General features: G+C 39.1%; 1 protein-coding gene and 1 pseudogene across 1 annotated transcript in view; one reads left to right on the forward strand and one right to left on the reverse strand.

Annotated features, from left to right (window-relative positions):
• The window catches only part of GNAQ (G protein subunit alpha q), a 323,586-nt gene that overhangs the window by 73,057 nt on the left and 231,385 nt on the right, over positions 1-19,144 (forward strand). The gene's annotated exons all lie outside the window — the stretch shown is intronic.
• LOC116559914 lies at positions 15,157-15,711 on the reverse strand (annotated as a pseudogene).

Raw genomic sequence — 19,144 nt, forward strand, 5'->3', positions numbered from 1 at the left:
GAAAAACTTCACAAGATAAAATAATTATTTTAGAGGATTCTCTTTAATGCATGAAGAATCACCTGGAAACTTATTAAATATTGAACTCTGGAGCCCTCTCCCTGCATGATTCTCATGGAGATGTTTATATGTCATACCTTTCAAATAGGCCACACCTTTGAAAAACATTGATTTTGGAGGCTTACATGCACAATAAAGTGCTCATTTCTCTTTTCAATGAACTGTCTTAGTACTAAGTATTATGCTAACAATTGAGGTACCTCTAAGTTGGGAAAAGGGGAAAATCAGTTTGAGGTTAACAATTTGGGGTACCTCTGAGTTGGGAAAAGGGGAAAATCACTAAAGAGTTGAGGAGTTTGCCAAGGGTTGCAAACTGCTAGTTTTGGAGTTGAAATCAGTCTGCAAATGTATTTTGTTTTGCTTAGCAAGTGGTCTCCTCCCCTTCCCATTGCATTTGACTGGCCACGGTCCCTACTGCTCCCTGTTACCCTGCACTGCACTTATGGCTTCATGCATTTGCTGCCTAGTTGTTAATGGCATTAAACTGTGACTGACCGTAGAGGACCTCAGTGACAGACATCTTGGCCAAGCAGTGATGGCCCAGTTAAAATAATATATCACTAACGTTAGCTAATAATTTAACCTAAATGGATTTCTTGAAAAATATTTGTCAGTTTTATGTATAACCATCCTACATTCTGTTAATTCAGTAACTTTCAAAGGAAGTCCTAAATTTCCCTATTAATGAATAGGCCAGAGTAACTCCCAATATTGCAGAATATGGAAGTCATTTATTGTTATTTTAGCACTGCATTTCATGGCTGGCAGCTATAGATGTACTTTTCTAGTTACATTTTTTTTTTCTTTTTGGCTAATAGTTAAGACTAATCTTTATTCTGTTCATATTGGCAGTAGGATACAATGGAGACACAGCCCATAAGTGATCATGGAAAAAGTACATCTCTATGTAGAGTTTTAAGTTCCAGTCCTTGAAGGGATTTTGATAAATAATGAAAAATAGAAAGCAAAGCCAGCATTTACTGATAATTTACTACATTCCAGACACCAAACTGAACATAGTATTTGTGTTTTAACCCTCCCAAAACATTTATCAGTTAATAGCTATTCTATTCCTGTAGATAGGAAACTAATGCTCAGAAATGTTAAGTAATTTGCCCACGTTGCCTTTATAAAGGCAAAATTTGTCTTTTAAGAAACATATTTGTAAAAGTGACCATAGATGAATAATATAGTATTTGATCTTGTAAGAAAAATGCTTGCCATTTAAAATGCGGCTTTTCTTTAAGTTGCCACACTATGTAAGTTGCCAGGAGATAGACATATCACATAGGCTACGTGGCTAGCAGAAATGTTTAGTGGTGACAAGCATGTGCTTAAACATATCCTGCCCTCTCCCTTTCTGACTGGACTTAGCCACTGCACTTCCACAGTTCCCTCCCTCCAGCAGGTGCAGGATGGCACTGTTCCTCCTTCAGCCGATGATGCTAGTGGCCTTCATCCTATGATGCTAAATAAGATGGGCTCCCTTTTGCCTGCAGCCTCCTCCTTTCTTACCTCTTCAGCTTGCAGATATATTTGACGTTTCTTTCACTCAGATTATTCATGAAATCTGGTTGCCTCTGTGAATTTGGCCTAGTTGGAAGAAAACAAGCAAATTCCCCTTGCTTTTCTCCTGCTCTCAGAGCATTTACTGCTCATCAGTTGCTTCCCATGCAAAGGTGATTCTGTGCCTTCCTGTATGGAGTGCAAAGTTATGTGAATAATGCCTCCAGGGACAGGGGCAAGTAAGGGCTGTAACTGATGTGGATATTATGATTATTATTATGATTATTATTATTTGAGATGAAGTCTCAGACTGTCGCCCCATGCTAGAGTGCAGTGGCGTGATCTCTGCTCACTGCAACCTCCACCTCCCAAGTTTAAGCAATTCTCCTGCCTCAGACTCCTGAGTAGCTGGAATTACAGGCACACACCACCACACCCAGCTAATTTTTTGTGTTTTTAGTAGACACGGGTTTCACTGTGTTGGCCAGACTGATCTTGAACTTCTGACTTCATGATTCACCCACCTTGGCCTCCCAAAGTGCTGGAATTACAGGCATAAGCCACTGTGCCCAGTCTATTATTAAGTTTTTACATGCCAGCGTCTATTTCTATCATTCTGTTCTGATTTGTACTCTTAAGTGAGACCGCTTTATTAGTTATACTTGTTCTGAGTACTGCTTCAGAATATTCTTACATGGTTCCTTTGCTTGTCCATCCAGGTCACCTAGTCACATTACTATTTCAAAACCCAAAATAAATGATGCTTCCTTGAATGTGGCTTTCTGTATCATTCAGGTGCTATGGAACTCTCTCACCTGATGTCTTTAAGGAAAGACAGTGTGTCCCTGGTGCCCAGCAGTGCACAGGAAGGGCTCTCATTCAATGTTGAGTACATATTGCATATGCAGAGGAAATGGTCCTTTCCACCTCCATACCCCTACAGTTATTTTACTCAAGTTCTCTTGCTTTCACTGAGCTGGAAGCAGGTATTTTCCCTCCTCACCCTTCCTGGGGTTCTGTACTCACCATTGAGGAGAGATTATATATTAGAATTTGGAATGGTGAGAAGAGACTCCATGACTGAGGCAGTGCTAATCCAAGAGGGTTGCTGTGTATGCCCCAGGTTTCATGTTCCCATAGGATGTGTGGCTTTGAAAGTGAGGGATCCTTATACTAAAAAGATAATATTAGTCTTCTGGATTTGGAAGCCATTTTGTCAGCTCTTCTTGTATTCCAAAAACATGAGAAAGGAAGCTGGGCATTTGCAGTGAATAACAGGATCAGGAGAAGGTCGTAACAAGATAGCTAGGGATTTTAAATTTGTCCAAGTAATCAAGAATGGTTTTTCTAGTGTTTCCCTTCCAATTCTCTCTCTTTAGGACGTTTACATTTTGGCTTCAGTGTTGGAGTCTAATTAGCGTTTTGGCTTCAGTGTTGGGGTCTAATTAGCATAAGATGAAATGGTACGGGATTTCTATGTAAAATAGTAATACTACCTAACTTGATAAGGTTCCTGGGAGGGTTACATTAATTAGCATATATATAATATATATGTATATATATAACACTTTAGAATAAGTCCTGGTAAATAGAAAGTACTCAGTACACATGTTATTGCTATTACTATTGTTATTAACAAAAAAGACAGTATTTATTTTAAAAAAACTTAATAAAAACATTTCACATGTAGGATTTTGTTATGTATGTGCCCTATTCATAGACACACTAAGATAGCCAAGAAATTGCCATGGCAGGAATTGCCATCAGAAAAGAAACACCTCTTGGTCTTGAATGGAAACAAGTGATTCCTGTCATCAGTGTGTCAGCATTGTGTGTGATAATGATTTTGGACAAACCTAATGCAAAAAGTGTGCTGAATATTTAGTCAGAGTTACTACTAGAAAGCACTTTAAGCCCTGTAATCTAAAGGTTTAGAGTTAATGTTCCCCTAAAGCTATAAAGGTTTAAAATAGCTATAAAAGAGTTTAGATTAATTCACAAAATTAATATAAGTGATTTGAAGTAGGCAAATTAAATACCTATTTTGATCTTTTCATATTTATACTAGTCAAATTTTAATGAATTGATTTGCACTTTTTGAGAATTGCGCAAAATTCTTTGTTTACTAAATTTTGCATTAATAGAGCTCTTAATATTACTATCACTGCAATTGGTTTTGCACAGTAGTAGAAACAGTATAGCATTATGTATAAAAAGTGCTTAAATGCAGTTATATAACTTACCTATTTTTCTTTCATGATTTCAGTAAGGAGTAAAGATTCTTGAAAGCCTCCCCACTCCCACTTATCTTGGAGCAACTGCTGTGGAGTTCGAACATTCTCAGCTTTGCCAATATAAAGTGTGTCATGCCTGCATCTTAAACTATTTCAGGCTTATGATCTGGCCAGCTATTATTTGGTGGTTATGCAGGAGAGTCCTGGTTTAACAGAAATCATGCAGTGATCAGGAACAAATTTAATGAAAATTGAACATGTTACCTAGAGTGCTAATATGGAATGTTCTCTGAATACCACTATTGCCTTCCTCAGAAGGGTTTTGTTATTGTGTTGGTGGTAAACACAGGAATGACTGGTGACATTTTGTCAGCTTGATAGCGCCATTGCAAGATTCAAGAGACCTTTTTGCCAGGCCATTAGCCAGGTCTATCAATGTAGCCTGATCTCTTAGTAGCTCTGTGCCTTAGCTTACGTCTTTAATAAATGAGGAATTCAGGTGGAGGATCTTGAAGGCCTTTTGCCGCTCTGGAATCTCAATTTTGTGTCATTAAACTGTCTAACATTCTTTGAAATAAAACATGCTTTCTTGAGTGCTGATCTGAATTAATTAGGATTTGATGTTAAACTGGCCAGGAAATTCTGAAGCATGGAGGAGGTAACACAGTGGGTGTGCCCATCAGCGTGACTCTTTGTATCGTTTTCCTGTTTTATTAAGCATCAAGATGCTTCTGAAACATAAATCTAAAACTTGTAGTGCTCTCAGTTCTTCTCTTTCTTAAGCCCTACTGTGGTGGCACTGTGCCTAGGTTAGTACTGTATTAGCACACCTTCCTTTGCTTTGACACTTACTCTGTGAAAGGAAGATGATGCTGCCTTAAGAATTCTCTAACACCATTTGGCACATGGCTGAACTGAACAAATTAGGATGGAGAAATAGTCCGAAATATTCTAGAGAGCATAGTAATTTAGTTACAGTGCCTCTTGCAGTGAAACTCAGCTGAATGTTGTGTACATGCTGCATTACTTACTTCCCAGTATCAAATGTGAGCAAAGGATGAAACTGGACTTTTCAGGATGACATGATAAACAGATGTATGGAAATGAAACGGTTTTCATGGTGGAGTTTCAAAGACATCCTAAACCTTTTTCCAGAAGAAAATATAATGTTTTTATGCCACGTGGTAAAGTGGGACACAAAATATTTGTGACCTGATTTTTTAATTTGATAGGAATAGATAATTAAATATTTGGACAATGAAGGAAGATAACAGTGTTGGGGATGATAAATGCCAGGGGCCAAATTGTCTGTTGGCAGCAGGCAGAAGGCTGGGTCACCTGTGCAGAGTTCTTTGTAATTGTTACTTGGTTCTCTTTGCCAGTCAGCTGTATTTGATTTTTACTTCCTTAGTTTTATAGCCACAACATTTATGATCTGTTCAAACACTGGCAGATTAAATATCATAAGAGGATTACTTAACAAAGCAATCACAGATGAAGTTTCTGTTCATATTTTGTTTTTGTGTTAAGAAAGAAGGCCTCCCACTAGGTTTGGGTGTGCAGGGATTCATTGCCTGCTAGTGACTTTTGGGAGACCAAGCCATTTCTAATTCTGGCTCATCCCCTTCACATGTGTATATACTGCAGGGCTTGCCTTCATTAGAGTTTGTTCTGAGAAAGGTCAAAGGAGAAAACACATCTCTCTTTCATACAATTTTGTAATCCAGTTTACACTAACTTTTGGATATTGACTTAAAGACATGAATGATTTTTAAAGCATACAAATCATTTTCTTTGTAACATAAACATGAAAATAACACAAATACCCAGAGGTGATTTTGTTGAGAGACATGAACTGATTAGGGATTCTTGCACTTTAATGCGCATTCGAATCGTCTCAAGAACCTGTGGCTTGTGCCGAGGGCACCTTTCAGACAGGCTGAGTGTAATTCCCAGACCAGCAGCTTAGGAGCACTTGGTCTTACATAACTTCTTGGGTCCCCTGTTTCTTCTCCATGTCCAAATTATTAGCAGTGATTTCCAGCTGGTAGGCTTCACAGAGATGCTGTACTTGGAACTGAACACAGCATGATACTTTTATTGGAATGTATTATTTTATCCATAATGTAGCTTGAAAACAGGTTTTCTGTGTTTATTAAAACTTCCGTGTAGTGAATTAACAACAATTGCCGATGTTTATACAATTCTTAAAAACATACTTAATATTTCTCTGCTTTCTTTTTTGGAAGTGTTTTTCATGTTTTCGCAGTCTTATTCCTGTTCTTTGAGATGAGTCAGTAGCATGAAATCTGATGTTTTATTATTTATTAATGGGCTTCTTAGACATTTACCTATGAATAATTAAGCAATATAAGGAGTGAAACAGACGTTGGGTTTAGTAGTCAACTGACACTTTTCTGATTTAACATGGTAAACTTAATTTGGAATATACTAGATAAATTAAACATCTAATGGCTATTTTACATTGAAATTTAATAAAGGGTAACTTTATGAAAGCTAAAACTTAACTTTTTTCTGCAATTCTTAATTTTCTTCAGTTCTTAACTGTTCTAAGGCAATCATTTGAAAAAATGTAATAAACTTTAGAATAAAGTTTGGAACAACAACACAGTTGGATACTGTTAACATACTTCTTTTTTTATTATTTATTTGTTATCGTTAACTAAAAGGTAGAAGATAGAAGTGACAATTTCTTATAAAACAAGTATTCTTTTTACTTTTTATATTAATTTTGGATTTGACATATGCAGGGAAAATTTTTAAAAGTACAATTAAAAAGGTTTCTTCTTTGTTTTGTAGAATTGTTGGGTCATATTCCACTCCATTGTAACTTTGGAACAACAACAACAAAAACGTTATTTTAAATATAAAAACTGAGTATATTTCCTGCTTTGAATCAACCCACCTTTGGGCATATTTTCTCACTTTGTTAAGTGGATTAGAGAAATAGAAAATACAGATACTATCTAGACCTCAATTTCAGGCTTCCCAGGAAATGAAACAGGGAATTGGATATGAGTTTTGTCTTTTTGCCCACTCATGATTATCCTACTTGTCATCAGATTGCCTTTTGACTGAAGCTACAAGGAATGAGGGTAAGGAGCAGACATTCCCTATAATTATGAAGGCCTGAGATTAGTGGGAATGGATGTTGTGTGCCTTGTCCCAGGTCTGTAGACATGCTTTGTGTCACATGCACTGATCCTAGGGACAGAGTGAATGTCGAACAAACTTATTTAGGAAACTCTGAAATGTGAACTTTGAGATCATTCACATCTCTTGGATATAATAACTCATGACCCCCTTCACCACTTTCCCCACAAATTGGAAAGAAAGAATCATAAGGTTGGGTGGTAGGAAGGCCTTAGAGCTCATCTATGCAGTCTCTCCTCCTGAAACTAACCACTTCTCTGGTGTTCAGGTTGTGGGGCCTATTCCAACCATGGACTGAGAACAAACTAGACATGATGATTACATTTTTAGGTACACGGCTAAGTAAATAAACTATAAAGTTGACTAATTTGTCTTATAAAAACAAAATCAATAAGTAAACTATAAAGCTTGATGAATTTTAACAAATACCCGTGAAGGTATTTGTGAAAAATGAGTCCAGCCATATCTTTAGCAATGGCTAATTTATTAAAATAAGTGAATAGGCTGGATGAAGTGGCTCATGCCTGTAATCCCAGCACTTTGGGAGGTCAAGGCGGGCAGATCACTTGAGGCCAGGAGTTCAAGACCAGCCTGGCCAACATGGAGAAACCCTGTCTCTGCTAAAAATACAAAAATTAGCTGGGCATGGTGATGTGAGCCTGTAATTCCATCTACAAAGGAGGCTGAGGCAGGAGGATAGCTTGAACCCAGGAAGCGGAGATTGTAGTGAGCTGAGATTGTGACACTGCACTCCAGCCTGTCACTCCAGATAGAGTGAGACTCTGTCTCAAAAAAAAAAAAAAAAAAGTGAGCACTTGACTGTGATCTGTATTAATGTGCCCTAAACAAAGTATACGCGGGTAAAGATAAAGGATGTAAATCTTGGCCTCATAGTGTTTTTAATCTTATCTAAAGAATGTAGCTTTTTTAAAAATTAAAAAGTTGTTTTATAACCTGTTTTTAATATAGATGTTTTCAATGACAGTATAGTATTTTTAGCAGCTCCCCAGTATTATGTTTTACAGATGTACCCTTATTTATTACATCAAGGCCCTATATATTGATTGATTTAGGTGTTTCTGGTTTCTACCTATTATTTTCTACCATTTTTTCCCCAATAATGAGAACATTGTAGTGATTATCCTTGTACCTATGTCTTTTTATACTAATTAGCTGGTTTCTTTCATAAAAGGTGTCTATTTAGTGAAAAACAAGTGCAGTGCCTGCTCATTAAAAAAATTTCAAGTGGCACGGAAATATCTGAAATGAGTGAAACTCCCTTCCCTTTCCCCATTTCCACCTTAGAGATAACTACCTGTAAATATTTTCTTGTTTATCAGTACAGACGTTTTTGTTTTTCATACGTAAGAAAGCAGACATTGGAACCTCAGTAGATGGACAGACAGTAGGGTGCAGAAACGGGCGTGGGAAGGTACTTGTATGCCGAATGTGGAAGGGTTGCTGGAGCAAATGGTTGCTGGTGTATGTGGATTTCAAGGGTGGGACAAAAACGTGTTATAACCTGTTTTCCTGCATCATGTAGTGACAGCCATGCAGTGTGGAGGCACAAAAGCAAATCAGGGAAGAATCAGCACAGAGAAGTGAGCAAGCTTTAATAACCTGCTGGAGCTAGGAAATGATTACTTTCCCAAAATGGGAAATTCTCTTTGTAAGGAATTGAGAATTTGGTGATGAGTTTAGAGCTGACCAGCACCTGAATATGAACTTAATGGAATCATTTGTAATTGCCTACGGAGAAGCACAGTTTCAGGAAGAGAACCTGGTAAGAACATTATAGTAAGTAGTGTAACCCAGATATGGTAAGTTTTTTGATAATAGAAGAGTCAGGGTAAATAAGAAGGTTCATCTGTAAGAAATTAGAGTACAGGAAGAGGCAATGGAGCCAGAGAAGGGGGTGTTATGTGAGGGTTGTTTTATACCAGATGGGGCAAGACTTGGCCACATGAATCTGGAATCTTTTTTGAAGATAGCTTCTTCCAGGGGTTCAAGATGAAAACCAGATTGCAGGGAATTTTGAGGGGGAATTGAAGAATAGGATTCTGAACCAAGGTGGAGCTTTCATTGAGTTAGAATATAAATAAAGATATGGAAAATAGGAAAAGTTGCCTGCCCATGAGGAGAGTGCGCATGTGAATCTCTTAATGTTTTCCTTTAAAAAATAAAATGAAGCTCCCAGCTCTAGTAGACCTGGGACAGAGCTTTTCCCGCAGACAGAGCAATAGGTTTTTCCCTTCCTCTAGCTCACCTATGCCAATTTTCCAGAGCCATCAAGGATAGGGCTGAGATCCTGGTGGTGTCTCTGTTCCAGCTGCTGGTGTCCCCTCATTGCTCGAACCAAGGGCTATAGGACTTGAGTGGCTGGCACTGCTGCTCACTTGTGGTGGGGTCCATGCTAACCAAGTTCCTATCTGCTGGGAGCCCTCTCTCAGCCCCAGGAGAATTTCTAAGCCCTGTCTCTCAAGAGATTCAGATTTGAATTCTGCTTTGGTTCCCACTGTGGGATACTGCTGTGCAAATCTGTCTCACTACCCAGTGGCTTGTGAGCCTTGTGTCTCCATCACACTCATTTCTGCCCCTAAGGACTGAAGTTCCATCTTTTGACCTCACCTCTGTACCAGGGCTGAGCAATCTTTGCTTCTAGCCTCATGGCGAGTGGCTGTTGCTCTGTGGCCTGGTGGTGCCCTGGGTTCACATACTAGTTTTGCCACTTAGTATTTCTATGGATTCAGGCCAGGTATTTAACCTCTCAGTGTCAGTGTCCTCATTTTCTATTTAATAATATAAATTTTCCGTCTGTTGTCATAAGATGACTATTTCAGTAAATGTAAGGGAAATTATTGAAAACATAGGCCTCAAGGCATGTGTGAGTTCCTCCTGGGGAGACCCTGGGGCACCTGAAAGGAGTTACAGTCTTGTGGGAGAAGTGGGCTATCTGTATCAAGACATTGTGAGCAAAGGAACCAACACTAAGTTCCAATGTGACTCCCAAATGGAAAGTATCTAGGGGCAGATGCTTTGCACGGAGCTGTTGGTTCTTGGTCTGGTGTTCGCCTGTTCATGTCCTAAGGGTCCAGGTTCAGTGGCTGTAGGAATTTTTATTTGAAAAGGATAATAAATCTTCTAAATAATGCTAGGGAGCCTTCCCAGGCTGCAGCATGGGAAAAATAAAATTTACCTTGCAGGGTTATTTGTAGGATGAATAGCATGATTTGGGCCTGACAAATAATGAATGTTCAGTCAACAGTAACAGTAATGACTGTTCTTTCTTTTGTGCTCTGCCCACTTCTTAGGACCCTGTGTTAATTCTTGCATGCACAGGCCTAGGCTGCCCTCCTGGCTGGACCTCACAGTCATCTGCCCACACTGTGTGTCCTCCTTCATCCATGTTCTCCTCTGTCCCTACCTCTAGGTCCCCCGCCTTCCTGGGTAGTCCTGTGTCAGGCCTCCGTCTTTCTTCCTTAGCTGGAAAAGGGTAAAGGGCCATTTCTGGCCAATGAGTGCCAGCGGTTTGTGTCCTGTGCTGGAAGAGTGAGCCTGCAGTCCAGTGAGTTTTCCACGAGGAGCAGAATTTGCATGCAGTTCTTCATCGGTTTAAAATGACTGTAGTTTTAAATATTATCTTTTATTACAGTTAGGTCCTCTGAGGATTTAATAGAGATACTATTTTGTTAATTGTTCATACTAGCTTATGAACATGTTAATTTATTCAAAATAACAGTATTTTCTTTTTTTTTTCTTTTTCCCATTTATTTATTTTATTGCATTTTAGGTTTTGGGGTACATGTGAAGAACATGCAAAATTGTTGCATAGGAACACACGTGGCAGTGTGATTTGCTGCCTTCCTCCCCATCACCTACATCTGGCTTTTCTCCCCTTGCTATCTCTCCCTAGCTTCCCACCCCGCACCGTCCCATAACAGTATTTTCAAAAACATTAATGTATGCTGTTTTGAATTGCTCCTTAGTATGATAGGTGCGGGAGATATTCAGAAATAAGTATTAATAACAATAGTTAACACCTGTCTAGCACTTTCTTGTGCCGGGTATTCTTTTAGCTACCTTCACACATGTTCTTTCATCTAATCCTCAAGAACCATCCTATGAAGTAGGTGCTCCTATTTTCTTCTTTTTATGGATGGTGAAAAAAGAGGCCCATAGAGTTTAAGTAAGTTGCTCGAGGTCACACAGCTATTAAGTAGCTGGGCTACGAACAGAGGTCTTCTGGCTCTGACACCTGTGCTCTGAGACTCGGCTAATTCCATGGTGCTGAAGTGTTGGCATCACCTCACCCCTGGTTAGACATGCAGAATCTCATGTTCCACTCCAGAACTGCGGAATCAGAATGTGGGTTTTAATAATGTTCCCAGGAAATTTGAATGCACAGTCAAGTTTCAGAAGCACTGCTCTAAACCACTCTGCCTACTTACTGTCTCTCCAGCCATGGGAATTTCATGGTTGTGGCAGAAATAAGGGGGCATGTGTGGGTAATAGCTGCCCTTCTGACATTTTGGTGAAACAGACTGAACACCAGTTGAATGCTTTAGACATTTCAGATTCATTCCCAGATAGCTTCGTGTCACACGCTTTTGTTTCTTGTACCTCTGCATGCACACACAGCCAGTCACACATGGCTTTTACAAAGTTTAATAAATTTAAAGACAACACGGGATGGCATTGGCAGAGGGTAGAGTCATGCTTGTGGTGTTTTGAAAACTTGTCCTCTCTTCCTTTTAGATTGGGGCCCTCCCCACAGCCTGTGCCCTGGGAAATACTGCCCAGCCCAGGGCTCACCGCTTGCCTCCTCATGGAAATAGCCTGGAGAGGCTGGTCCTCGCCCTTCCCCCTCATTCCAGTAAATAAATGTCTTTCTCGTTACATAAGTAATTATAATCCAAATGTAATCACATAATAGACATAGAAGGAGCAGCCAGCCTGCCTCTGGGGAGTTGGCCAACTTAAAGGACAAGAATGAGGGAGGTTTTTTGCCCAGTAGAGAAGGATGTTTGGGGAAAGGGAAGTAAAGAGCCTGAAGGTCTGAAAGAAGATAGCTTGTTACTGGGGAGAAGTTGGGCGAATCCTGGAGAGGGCAGATGAGGCTTTATCGTGAATGCCTTTATTTGCCATAGTAACAAGTTACAGAATTTATTTTGTGGCAGTCACTCCTAAGGGCTCTACCTGTATTTTCTGCAAACAAACCCTGTCAGCTAGGTATCATTATCCTCATTTTGCAGATGAAGAAAGTGTCAATTTCCTTAACTTGTTCAAAGCTGCCCAGCTAGCGGTAATGCCTGAATCTGAGACCCCAGGCTTTAACTTATGTGTCACTATTGATCAATTTAGCAACTGCTTTAAGTCATCATAAACTGTAAAACAAAGACTGCAGATAACAACAATACAGATAAGGTTTTATTTTATTTTTGTTTTATTCTGCATTGCCTATTTGAAGAGACTGGTTTTTTTTCAACAGTCAGTGGTGGAGCATATGACTGCTAGGTCATACCCCCAGGGTTTGCACATTGGTTTGTGGGGTGCAGGCACTGACTGACTAGTGCTAAGACATATGCACTTTTGATGGAGTTTCCTTTGCCTACGTATTTTTGGGGTTCCTGGAAATGTGGAATCTTAAGGGGAAGAAAACACATTATTTATAGAGCTGGAAAATGTTCTGCTTATTCTCAATCCTTTATTGACATAGTGGTTACTCTGCTGTTTTGGTTGGCAGTGTGATTCTATCTTAGTTTAAGCAAAAAGTTTCTTTTGTCAACAGGTAGATTAATAAGGATATTTCACTCACCATGATATTCCTAGGAACGCTTTTTCTGAGCACATTAGACTTCATTAAATTTTTCTGTTTTCTTTAGTTCCTGTTGCTTCTCTCTTCTTGCGTTATCAACTAGCAGCATGCTTGTTGTTCTGTAGGTAGTGATGTTACCACCTCGCCATTTGGTCCTCTCTCCTCTGCACTGGTTAACTTCCCATCTAGTATTTTGTTCAGTGAACTGTTCCAGGAATGATTATCGATCCCTCTTCCTCTACTTAAACTAGCAAGGCATGCTAGCATTTTCTGTTTAGGACTGAAGAAATGCATGCAATTCAGGAAGTGTGGCAACCTTGTAAGTAGTGGGAAAGTTAGTTAGAGGATCTAAACTTGGGTGATTCACATAACTTCAGTAGACCTCAGTTTCCTCATTTATAAACAAGAAGACAGGTCTAGAGCCGTTAGATGAGGCCTTAAAGGGTCCCTTGGATGAGGTGTAAAGTTCATGTTCTTAGGGAACTTCAGCACTAGTACCTTGGCTGTGTTTAAGTTTAATAGGTTTTAACATTCCTATAAATTTAACTATATTACTCCTTTTTCCCATTTACAATTTATTAATAGCTTTAATGAACTGTGAATGACAGTTTAATTAGATCATCTATGTATAATTAGGGCAACCGGGTTTTTTTTTTCCCCTAAGAGGATATATTTTTCATTTGTGAGTATGTAGCTTACCTCTAACCTAGGTAATTAAGCATTTTAAAGCATTTTCCAAAGTAGGAAGGCTTTTTCTGTTTTCCTAATAAACGCCTTATTGAAAAGCAACATACATAAAATATTTAGGGCAGTTTTGGCCTAGGTTTTACGTGTTATAACCCAGACAGACAGAACCTGAGGCAGTACATTTAGTTTAGTGTTAACAAAGCAGTGTGGAATTTAAGATTTCTCTCTCTCTTTTTTTAACTACTTATTTTCTTACTTTTCGAGTACTGCAACTTTACAGCCACTTCATATCTGTTTTGAGTGCTAAATTTTCAAAGTTGGCAAATAGACTTTTATTCTATGTTATATCTTTTGTGAAGGTGCCACATTAAACACTAAACGCGTAAAAAAGAAAATCACCTTTATCTGATGGATGATCCCCAATTAGTAGCCCAAGAACCAATTTGTATTTGGCTTTGTGATTTGTTTTTCTTACATTTGAGTATGGGTGTGCCTGATATTCTCGGAATTTATAGTACTTCAAACAAATAAGGAAGTCAGGCTGTGAAGACACACTCAGAAGGAACTAGAAAGCTGACAGATAGACCATTGACCTTCCTCAGTCACCTTGCTGAATTCTCTGGGGTGGGCTGAGACCCCTGGTGTTCTGGGATGGGACGGCCCATACGAACAGAGTGCTCTCCCTTTTCTCCTTTGCTCTCTCTGGATTTATATCCTTCTAGAACTAGATGTTTAATAAAGTATTTTGACTCTGAATACCTGAATTATTCAGATCTTCTTGTCACTCCAGTCACAAACAGGTAATTATAGAATCACAGCTGTTTAAAAGAGGCAAGGTGTTGGCTGGGCGAGGTGGCTAACGCCTGTAATCCCAGCACTTTGGGAGGCCGTGGCGGTGAATCATGAGGTCAGGAGATTGAGACCATCCTGTCCAATGTGGTGAAACCCCGTCACTACTAAAAATACAAAAATTAGCTGGGTGTGGTGGTGGGTGCCGATAGTCCCAGCTACTGGGGAGGCTGAGGCAGAAGAATCGCTTGAACCCGGGAGGCGGAAGTTGCAGTGAGCCGAGATCACATCACTGTACTGCAGCCTGGTGACAGAATGAGACTCCATGTCGAAAAATTAGTAAATAAATAAAAGGCAATGTGTCATTTTGTGTTCATTGACAATTTGACTGTACTTCACACAGTTAATTTTACACTGGGCAAGCTAAGTTAGTGTCAAAGTAGCAGACCAGATTTCTCTTGCATTACAGTGAGTGACAGAGATTGGATCAGTGCCTCAGTGGAAGAGGTGGTGGTTCACAGGGTTATGTGAGGGGCCCCATGAATTTCCACCTGTTTCCAAGCATATTCCCTACTGGGCCTGACCAGAGGGGGCCTCAGATGTTGCTGAATGGTAAGTTTGGTGGAGGAGGGAATAGGAATGTTTTGATTTCCGGTCTAAAGGGGATATATGGGCTGAGGCAGATTGATGGTACATGGATGACTGAGTGTTTTAAACAAATGGTGTAAGTGACAACCTGCATCTCGTATATGTAGCTTCATAAAACAACCTCTCTTGATTGTTTAATGGAGCCAGATGATCTAATATAATATGGCTGAAGATTTGTGAGCCCTATTGGAATAATTCTAAAATGCTTTTATTATAGTTTTTGATTATTAAAGCAATTTATTTTCAAATATACCACTTTTTTTTTTTAACCGCTAGAAAAAAATACAGAGCTTTATTATTCTCAACACCAGTGGCAGCGGTCTCTGTAGGACAGGGGAGTGAGTTCTGTTGACAGATAGGGATAGGTGGCTCCTCCTTGCCGGCGATGAGCGGGTTCTGCAGGACCACGATGACTGAGTCCCCATGCAGGAACATCTTGGAGATGTAGCGGTCTTTGCTGACTGGCTTGGACTTCTCCTTGCCCTTGCCGCTCTTGGGTACCTCAGCCCACATCTTCGCGTTATCTAGCACCATGTTGCAGTGCCTATCGAAGGCCTTCATGCGGCCCAGGAGTTTCTTATTGTTGTGGCAGATGATGAGCACTTGGGTGTTGTTCTTGACGGACTGAGTGAGCACAGAGAGTGGACCTGTGTTAAATTCCTCCTCCTATCACTTCTGCAGCTCCTCCGGGGTCATTTTACTCTTGGGCTTGTTGAGGAGGCTCATGTTGGTCACTAAGCTCTAGGTTCACTCCCGTTTCCTCTGCATTGCTGCTGCCTCCACATTTTTAAAATACAGAAAAGATTAAGAGAAAAACACAACTGGTATTGCCATTAACCAGATATCCTATTGTTAGTATTATGTATGTATTCTGAATGAATCAGTAGATTTTGAACAGGTATCATTTGTTCATACTGCCTACCTGTTTTGTCCTCTGTGAGAAACATATTTTCTCACTGCCAGATGTTCTTCTAAAGCAATATTCTGGTAGTTGCCTAACACCACATTGGACAGTTTTCACTGGCCAGGGACTGTGGCTCATGCCTGTAATCCCGGCACATTGGGAGGGTCAGGTGGGTGGATCATCTGAGGGTAAGGAGTTGGAGACCAACTCCAGTCTGGCCATCATGGCAAAATTCCATCTCTACTAAAAATACAAAAATTAGCCGGGTGTGGTGACATGTGCCTGTAATCCAAGCTACTCTTGGGAGGCTGAGGCAGAAGAATTGGTAGAACCCGGGAGACGGAGGTTGCAGTGAGCCGAGATCGCGCCACTGTACTCCAGCCTGGGCAACAGAGCAAGACTTCATCCCCCTGCCAAAAAAATAAAAGCTACTTCCAGGATAAAGTTTTTTTCTTTTTTTTTTTCCAATTTGCATAGTAGGGAAAATCAAGCTTTAATTTAGGGTGGTCTCACATGAATGTGCAATACTAGAGATTTATATCATTATAGAAAGAGAAGACACTTTCCGGTGTGACACTCTTGTAAATATGGGGGAATTGTGACCCATATTATTCTTGCTGAAAGTTAAACATTTTAATGGCAGAAAAGGGACTAACATTCCTAGCATTCTTGCCTTTGTTATGTCATATTTGACAAATCTTATATAACATTTTTCCTTTTCTCAAGACAATGAACATGTGTCAGTATATACTGTAGTTAATATCTCTTAAGTTTCTTTTGTGGCTAGTAGCTTGGCTTTAAAATGATCCTGAGGCTCAAATCTGGCTTATGAGTCAAAACCCCTGAGGGGAGCCCTTTCCTTGGTTCATGTGTTAGAATAATCTTCAAATCTATGTTGACCTGAGAGCTTTTGAGGTCAGAAACGGGTTCTGCAATGCCCAATATCTGCCATCCGAGGTTACTAGTCTGTATGCTAACTAGAACCTAGTGGAATGTCTACAAATAATGTTTTATTCATAGATTTTGTTTCTATCCATTAAGAAGTCATCATTCTTAAAGCATTACCTGCTACCATACTAGACTCATTCAGTGTCTTTAATCAGCATTCATATGTTCCAGCCCATTCAATGCTAAACGAAACCCAGAAAGGTAAATTCACTCATTCACAGTCACATAGCCAGTTGGTTAGTTATTGGATCCAAGTGCAGCAAATTTGCAAGGATTGCAAAGATTGCTTAAAATTGAATTTAATGAATGCTTGTTAGAAATTTGTAAAATATAGACAAAAAAGATAATTTTTTCAACTCAGACACAGCTATTGATCACATTTTGGTAGATTTCAGGTGTCTTTATTTTTGAAAGTTTTTTTTATGCATGGATATTTCAAGGGATACAGTTAAGATAATTATGTATTAGCCTTTTTTCTTTGAGCCTCTTACTGAGTTTAGGGTCCTGAGGTCAAGAACTATGAGAAATACATGTAGTGGGGGTTAATTTATTTCCTACTTTTCGGTAAGTTTCCCAGGAAATCTATTGGGAATGCCTTATTGTTTTTTGTTTCCATTGATCAGGACAAGGGTTACTAATGTGAGGGCTGTGGTTTTCATCCAGCATGCCAGTTCTGTTTATGCTCTGTCCAGCCAACCATTTTCCAAGTGCATCACAGTACTCACAAAGCAGAGTGATGGATCACTGCAGAATTAAGAAAAACAACTCAACCCAAAGCATGTTCTGCTAATGGCTCACTATTGAAATCATTCCTTTATATAATACTTGACCACTCTCTGACATTTTCTTGTATATTTTATCTCAGTTTTATCTTCACAAGGCTGGTCTTAGAGGAATTCCAAATAGAACCCCAAGCCACCTTACGTTTGACATCTTTTGACTAAAAGGACATGATCTTTTAGCTCTATTACCAGTTCTGTTACATTTTTGATGGAAAGTCCTTGTAAAGGGGATAGAACTTTTTTTTTTCAGTCTCTTAATAACTGTTTTGTTTTTACAAAATATACCATTTTAATGTTAAATTGGGAAAATATAAGTTAGCAATAGCAAAAAGAGAAGTTACTCATCCTATCAGCCAGAGATAATCACTTTCAACACTTTATTATAAATTTTTTTGCACTACCTCTTTCTATATCTAACATAGAAAGGGAGTTGGAGACCAGCTCCAACTGCGTGTGTGTGTGTATATAAGTGTAAATTTTCAAGAACTGGTATAAGGTTTACATATGAATTTGCAGTCCACTCTTTCCATTTGGCAATATATCATAAACGTTTTTTATTTAGTTAAATGTAATAAAATATTGTTTCTCATGGCTGCATAGTCTCCCGTCGTATGGATGGACCATCATTTATTTTACCCATTCCTTATTGTTAAATGTTTAGGTTTTGATTTTTTGATGTTTTTAATCAACTATGAATACACATCCTATAGCTAATATTTGCAAATACACGAATATTTCCTTGGGGAAAGTTTCTAAGAGTAGAGTCACTGGAGCAGGAATGTATACAATATTTTGATAACATGATAGCTATTGCTGAGTTTTTGCAGAAAGCTTTGTGGCTGTTTGTATTTCTCCCATTGGTGTATAGAGTGCCAGTTTTGCCTTAGACTCCTAAATCCTGAATATGATCATTTAAAAACATCGTTGAGTATTTAATATGTGAAAAATATTATGTCATTGCCATTTAAATTTGTTAATAATTCTTTTAATATGTGTAAGGCTAAATTATTTTTTAATTAGTTATAATGTTTTTCCAATTGGCCTTTTCCTTATTGGGAGATTAAAAAAAAAAAATTAGAGTTGCAAATTTTTAAATACATTTCACTGTTAACTGTTTGAGGTATTTTACAAATATTTTCTCCCAGTGTGTTAGATCCTTTTTTAAAATTTAATTTTTCTTTTTTAAAAGATGGAGTCTTACTCTGTCACTCAAGCTGCAGTGCAGTGCTATGATCTCTGTGCAGTGGTGGGATCTCTGCTCACTGCAGCCTTAACCTGCCAGGCTCAAGTGATCCTCTCCCCTCATTCCTCCAAGTAGCTGGGATCACAGGTTCTCACCAAACTCGCCTAATTTTTTATTGTTTTTTTTAGAGATGGGGCTTGGTTGTGTTGCCCAAGCTGGTCTCAAACTCCTGAGCTCAGGCAGTCTGCTCACTTTGACCTCCTACAAGTACTGGGTTTGCAGGTGTGAGCCACCGTTCCCTACCTAGGTCCTATTTTTAAAGCCTTGTTTGTTGTGGGAGTTCATACACTTTTTAGAATCTGTAAATATGCACCATAAGGGTTATTAGGACTATGTATTACTGCTAATATTCAG

Source organism: Sapajus apella, unplaced genomic scaffold, assembly GCF_009761245.1.
Source record: "Sapajus apella isolate SASKATOON/1434 unplaced genomic scaffold, GSC_monkey_1.0 scaffold24, whole genome shotgun sequence".
NCBI lineage: Eukaryota > Metazoa > Chordata > Mammalia > Primates > Cebidae > Sapajus > Sapajus apella.